Source organism: Anoplolepis gracilipes, chromosome 8, assembly GCF_047496725.1.
Source record: "Anoplolepis gracilipes chromosome 8, ASM4749672v1, whole genome shotgun sequence".
NCBI lineage: Eukaryota > Metazoa > Arthropoda > Insecta > Hymenoptera > Formicidae > Anoplolepis > Anoplolepis gracilipes.
Genome location: NC_132977.1, coordinates 6,475,866 through 6,483,484, shown reverse-complemented (window position 1 = coordinate 6,483,484; position 7,619 = coordinate 6,475,866). Strand labels below are relative to the sequence as shown.

General features: G+C 31.0%; 1 long non-coding RNA gene across 1 annotated transcript; it reads right to left on the bottom strand.

Moving 5' to 3' along the window:
* Positions 1-630: 630 nt before the first annotated feature.
* LOC140668780 (uncharacterized) lies at positions 631-1,602 on the bottom strand. The gene is made up of 3 exons (XR_012047249.1): positions 960-1,602; positions 723-873; positions 631-645 (listed from the first exon to the last, which is right to left on the bottom strand). It is a non-coding gene; the product is annotated as an uncharacterized lncRNA (long non-coding RNA).
* Between the last annotated feature and the right edge of the window lie 6,017 nt (positions 1,603-7,619).

Below are 7,619 nucleotides of genomic sequence, written 5' to 3'. Positions count from 1 at the left end.
AAGGCGCATGCGTATCCGCAGATCGACAGAATATAACATCAAGGGATTGAAGCAAGAGAGAGAAAATTGCGCCCTGAATAGAATTGAAAATTTCCTTATCCCGCAATCTCGCAATTTTCGCGATAAAATCGATAAAGGCAAATACTCATTACGTAAGACGGCTTACGTCACTATTCGGATAAACTTCTGATGGCATAAAAAACAGATGTTTTTTTCAAGTATAATTTTTTACTATTATATAACTATGCGAATATAATATACAGGGTGTATATACTCAAATTCTGTAAAAAAATTCCCTGAGAATTTCACGATCGTCCAGGTATTTTTGTTCAAAATTTCAGGTAAAATTAAAATATTTTTAGATGCAATTTTAAAATAAGTTTATTTATTTTAGCGTATCATTTTTTGACATAAACAAAAAACACATATTTTAAACAATTTTATATAGACATAAACAAAAAATATATATTTTAAGCAGATTTTAAACTTAAAATATTTTAAATTTTTTAAATAAGTACTTCTTTGACATTTTTTTAAATTTCCTGAATCCTAACAAAATTCCATGAGAATTCCATGATTTTTCAAGGTATAATAAAATTCCCTGAGAATACCAGATTTTCCACGTTTTTCCCGGGAGTATACACCCTGTAATATAATACGAATATAATTTTTGCATGTTCATATATGTAAAATATAATATGTTGGCTGTGAAGAACAAATACATTTTTAGTTACATGCGACGATTGAAATTATTGACCCAAAATGTCAAACAACATTACAAATAGATAATGATGCACGTTTCAACGTAGTGGTAGTAATCTACCTTTATGAGGAAAGGTGGTATAATAATTACGTCGCTATTCGGATAAACTTCTGATGGCATAAAAAAAAATGTTTTTTTAAGTATAATTTTTTACTATTATGTAACTATGCAAATATAATATAATAAATAAACTTACAGTTGCGCTGCTATTCTGCCAATTTTGTCGACGGTAAATGTATTCAAATTTCACCCAACATTCACTTGCGAAAGTTTAATTTTGATCGCGCATGTGTCAATTATTAATCATAATTGTTCGATATTTGACTCGATACTGCATGCTTACGTACAGGCATTATTTATTGTTTAACACAATGTTTGAGACTCACGCGGAGTTCACTTGACGAAATCTCGTCACACAATTGCGTCACCAACGTGGTGTATAACGAAATACGAATACGAAAAGTTTATACTGATTCCTGTGACAGTCGAAATGACATTGAATGAGAAACTATTTTGCAAAACACGTAGACCTTGTGAGCGAGAAGGAGTGGGGAAGGAATTTTCAAAATACGCCCAACTCGCTTTGTTTACAATATACGGTAGCCCGAAGGATTCTGACTCTTGAACCGCTTTGATTACAATACACGGTAGTGCAAAAGTATCGAGACTTGTAATTTAATGAATAAATTTTGTGAATCAATGATCGCGAACAAGCATTGAGTAATAGAAACGAAATTAATTGAGCATTGTCAGTAACGATTCGGTCTCATGATTATAATTATACGATACGACATTATACGATTATAATAATCACTTGTGACATTTAAATCACGATTTTAAATATAATGTGCAAGGGTGTAGTATTACCGAGAAAAATATCGGGCAATTATGCGCAAACATAATATATTCCGTTAAAAAAAACGTGCGACAGTTCCGTTAAGTGAACTTCGCGCGGCCAGCATAATTCTACATTGAGAACATATTTGTTTTTTCATTGCTTTATCAATATTCAAACCTAACTAATTATTTTGTTTTTTTACACATACAATATGTATCAACAGTTTCAGAAATAATGAATCTTCCTACTTTTGAATCGTTTAATTACAATATAATGATTCCAAAGAAAATAATGCATAAATTTATTGTACTTATTAATAATTATTTATATTTATTAAATAGATATTTTTTTTTATATAATATTATATTATTCTAAAGATAGTAACAATCGAAAAACCATGTAATCCTCTCGGTAACCTTTAGTGACTTATAGGCTTATTTGGTGCGCTTTATTACCGAAGCAATCGATTCTATCGATTGCTTCGGTATTACCTGTGTTCTCTAATCCGTTAATAATCCATTCGGTTAGAGTCAAAGAATTAATGAAAGGAGTATTGAAAATTCGAAATGCATGGCCAAGCATTAATAGAGCCCTATATAAAGCCATATTCTCCTCTCAAAAATTTTTTTAGAAAGAGATTCGATTAAGCAAATTTTAATCAAATTGTACTTTTTCTGAAGTATAATAACATGGTACATAATAATAAAAAAATATTACAATTTTTGCGTTGGGCGAGAGCAAATTTACGACACTGAAATTGCCCGACACATTAAGTTTATATCATGTACTTTAGCGAGGTGTAAGTTCATGCGTAAACGAGATTATATTTAGCGAAAAATCTGCGACAGACGTATTATACAGAGAAATAAAAATAAATGATATGTCATCATTCGGAATTACATGACTTGATATTCTATTTTCTTCTCGGAATCTTCTATTATCTTAATTGCTTTATATTGTAGGAAGTAACAGATTATCTAATTTTAGCATACCTTATATTGCGCATTTGGGTAATATAAATTGCACAATATTTATTGTTACTATACAGAACATATGCTACGCATTTTCCTTGTTTAAAAAGATTGCTTCTTTAATTATTTAATAGTAACTTGTTTAATTATTTAACATACGGCTTTCTGAAATCGTCTAAAAAGTTACACATTTGACGTTGTTGGAAATTAAAATATAAATTAATTAACACGTAACTATTAACTGGGCAATGATAAATTAATTAATATTTATATTATAATAAATATATTAAATTAATTATATTAAATCATACTAAATTATATTTACTGATTTTATTAATCCGATTTGATATTACAAGTTTATAAAAAAATGTAAGAACAAAAAATCTTTGTAGAAGATTTATGTATAGCTTCTGTATATTTTTGAAACACAAAGTATGTGAAATTTTTGTTCGTTGTCAACTACATATTATACAGTTTTTAAAATTTTTTCTATTGCGTGTACAATTCTTTTAATATTTTTCAATTTAATTGCAATTTAATATTTTAATTAATATTTAATATTAATCAATCTAATTTCACTTTAATATTTTTCAATATAATTTCGTCATAATCTATGTACATATATATGCTAGTTTATCAAGAGAGCAATCTCAAGGTATATTTGAATGTACGGTGTCGTGCATCCGGGTGCTTCAATATACCTCGCGTGTAAATCGAACTTGCATCATAAATATAACCACGGAAAAGCAACGTCGTACCTCACATTATATGGCAGAAAGGGGAGTTGTATATAGGCAACCTGTAGGCTTTCCGTTTATAGCGCGATGACATGAATTTCACGACTTATGCGTGCGACTGTCAAATTAATTTGTCGTTGCAAAAAATTATCAACCATGCAGATAAAACATGTTTTGTCGGATGCAACAATAACAGATAATCAATATACAATATTTCATTCTACGGTGAAAAATATTCGATATGCAAAATGAAAGATGTATAAAATAAACAGAAACTTGATGAATTAAGTACGTATTAAATGTGTTTACGTATAGATGTGCAATTGTAATAATGCTTGTACCAAAATTAAATTCTTTGACAGACAATTATACAATTGTTTCATTAATAAATCGTAGAAGAAAAAACTAAGGAACCGAGAGTGAAATTTAGCACCACATACAGGGACAAGAACTGAAGGGAGTTTTAAGATCAAGGGTGGAATATCTATAGCAGCAAAGAGGGTTTTTCCTAAAGCGCATTTGGTCGAAACGAAGCGTTTCGCCCGCCTTTAAGACATTTAATGCTCTACAAAGTTTTCCTTGTTCCAACAAATTGAGTTTCTCGAAGAAAGAATTATTTGCTACCATAATTTTAACCAGCAATTCGATGCCTAAACCAGACCTTTTATAATACTTAAACTGTCATGGTAAGAGACCGATATTAAGAAGAAAGAAACCGATCTCTTATACTTTGTAAAATTAATTTAGAAATATTGATATATGATTACTGATATATAATATATGAATCAAATTTAATTATATATTTATATTATTATTTATTTTATATTTATACCTATTATATACTTATATTATATTATATATTCATATTATACATATAATATGACTTATATTTTATTATTATTTTATTATTATTTATTTATTATTATTATTTATTATTATTTTATTATTATTAAATGTGTTAAAATTAATATTAATAGAGATCATTTAAAAACAATATTTTTTGTTCTTATAATATTGTTTATCATCATCTGTATTATTTAAGAGTTTCATATAAATTACTTTTATAATTTCTTTTATTTAGTTTTACTCTTTTTATAAATTTGAAATATATTAGTAATCAGTAATTAATAAAATCAGTTAATAATGCTTTCATTAATCTAATTTGATATTATAAAATAAAATAGGAAAAAAGGTAAAAAATAAATTTCATACAATCCTAACGATTTATAGAATAATAATTTATGGAATCTTTAGAAATAAACAGCAGATATTTAAGTTATACGTTTTTGTGTAACTGAGAAATATTGTATTTTTTTGCTACAGAGGCAAGAATCCATGAGTTCGTTTTTCTGGCGGCCATAGGCAAAGAAAATCGGGATCTGGCCGAGGAATGAGTAGTGGGGATAAGCCGCGGCAAAAAATAGTTCGACTAGGTTAAAAAAAAAAAGATATGTGAACCGCAGAGAAATTTCAAGGACCGGTCATGGAGAAGCAGGTACATAAGTTGCGTCGCAGAACTGAACTTTTCAAGATATATGTATTTTTATTATTATTTCGATTATATTATTGCTATGAATTATCAGTTTGGTTGGAAAATATTTTTAATTAATAATTTAATCTTTAATTAAAAATTATAAGAGTAATTTAATGATGTGTATTTATTTAAATTATATAAATTAAATTATTAAAATAGGATAAACTGTAAATATTGTCGTTATCATATGATAGTACACAATATGCGTCGAAAAATATACAATTTAAAAATGTTTTAAATATATGTATATATATATATAAAAAAATATATCAAAATTTGAGTCGAATAAATTTCATGTTGATGCAGCATCGTGTCAAATCGCTTTCCACGATTAGAATTGCAAATAAAAAGTCCCTCGAAATGGCACCGTTTGAAATTTCTTCGACCGATGTTTTACCGTAATCGTTCAACTTGGACAGTTCGCGCAAAGTCCGGGACAAATTATACTTCTCTCTTGGAATGGAATATAACTCGTAAAACTGCCGCATCCGTGAGATCGCCATTTTTCTTATCTCTTCCCCTCTCTTTTATCCAACCCCCTCTCTTTTCCGTACCCTCTTTTGCATACAAATACTCGAAAATAACGACACAAAATCCGACACGCAATCCTGCGCGTCTTCTTTTTACGTTAGAATCATCCAAGTGGTTGTTGACCAATCACTTATCTCAAGAGTCACGAAAATACTTATTTGAATTTAGAAGAGCGCTATATCTCGTGTTTTTCATGTCCGCAGTTGAAACAAGCATATTACCAGAGTTGAAAAAGCCCAAAATTCCGACAACGCCATGATATTACATTGTAATTTACCGATCAAGATTTGATACAGTATATAATAAAAATTTCAAAGTACAGAATAATTTGAAACATTGTATCCTTTAAATTGTATCACATCAAATTGATTTTGAATGAAATGGTTCTTTCGTTCACCTCATTATATTTATACATGTATACTATATACATATATCCCTTATTAGAAATTTCAGCATATATTATATTTTATATCATAACACATGTGAGATTAATATCTTTATAATTATTATACAACTGATATTTTCCAGTAATATCATAAATTGCATTTGTATGTAATATATGTAATACATATAAGTAAACAGATACATACCTTTCAACAATTTCTCAAATCACGATTCCGTTATGTGCAATCAGTTTTAATTAGTATTACACAAATACATTTTAAGTCAATCAATGATAGAATAACATTAACGTTACCGCGTTAGCCATAAATATATATATCGCTAATATATTCACCTGATATTCCGAGAACGGAAAGCATTAAACTAAAGAAACAGAACACGCCTTCGAATCTTTTGCAAGTGAGATAGCGCTGGCAAAAGATATCGAACACGCATCCGATTAGCAGAATAGTTCCAGCATCCTAGAGATGCCTAATTAACATGATAGGTTAAAAATCAAATGAATCTTCGAATCGCGAGTCGGAGAGATACCGTACGCGCTACTTAAGCTACATCTTGTAGAACGTAATTGTCAAACTAGACGTAAGAGAGATCGGAGATTATACCACGTAGAGAGAGAGAGTGGTGCGCTCCCCTGTTTATTGCTCCATAGAAGCGCCCTTTAAAAACGCATCATGCACTTTTATGAGGCAACGATTATGCTCTAAACTCCAAACATTCCGCCAGCACCATCAAGCGGGGTCCGCCGGCACGGTTGTAAAGAGCAGTTTGTACTACGAGCTTACATCGATCGCTCAAAACATTATCAGTTTCCTTTCCTTTCTCGCTTTCTCCCTACCTCCGCCTCTCGGAAGAGTAAACGCGGGGGCGTGACGCGTCACGATTTGAAAGAGAACTCGCGAAGTTAAAGGGAATAAAAAAAAAAAACAAAAAAAAAAAAAAGAAAAAAAAAAGAGAAAAATCGAATAAATTAACAACGATAAGATTGTGAAATACACTCGCGACTGAAATTACGGCCGTTAATGTCGGAGACCGCCGGTGAAAAGCAACACTGTAGCACGCTAGACGTAGCGTTGGACACGAGTCATATTAGATCCTTCGTGTGGAATGCTGTTTAATGCGAACAAAGTCGGCATTATTGCTAGAATGGCGAGGTAAAGCCCGTTTACTTTGAGTATTACGTGCATATAAACGTGTAAAATATTTCTTAAATTAGTATATTATTTCTTTTCATAATAAATGAATGAGAAAATCGTACGAGTCGCGGTACATAAGACACCAAGTTGAATAAAACTCAAATATAGTAAGTCATAATGAGCTTGCGTTCTCTCTTTGTTTGCATATTCGACCATTCGACTTGGCTTCGGGATATAACAAACCGTTAAGGAATATACATATCGAATATACTCTTCATTAATTCGAATATGATCCAGACCATTTTTGAGATCCGGCGCGTCGTTCCTTTCCACGTGAAACATCGTAAACGAAGAAGGGAGGGTGGAGCGAGCCACCATTAAAGTTACGAAGATCATGCCCATTACTTTAATGAACGATGCCCAATAAGCGGTTCCCTCGGCTTATGCCGAACGTCGAACTGGAAACCGACTATGTTAATCCGTGCCGGCATTGCCAACCGTGCATCGGGGATTTTACCGAAAGAGAGGATCGGCCACACACGAAGATCAGATCGACATTTTCTCGAGAATATTATTTCTTTGATTTTTGACCTGCTGCGATTATAAAAACGACCGCTAGCATCTGTAGCAATTAAGACAAAGATACCCCCGTGAGAACTTCATCCCCTTCCATCGTAATTTCCAACGAAACGCTGGCTGAAGAAAAC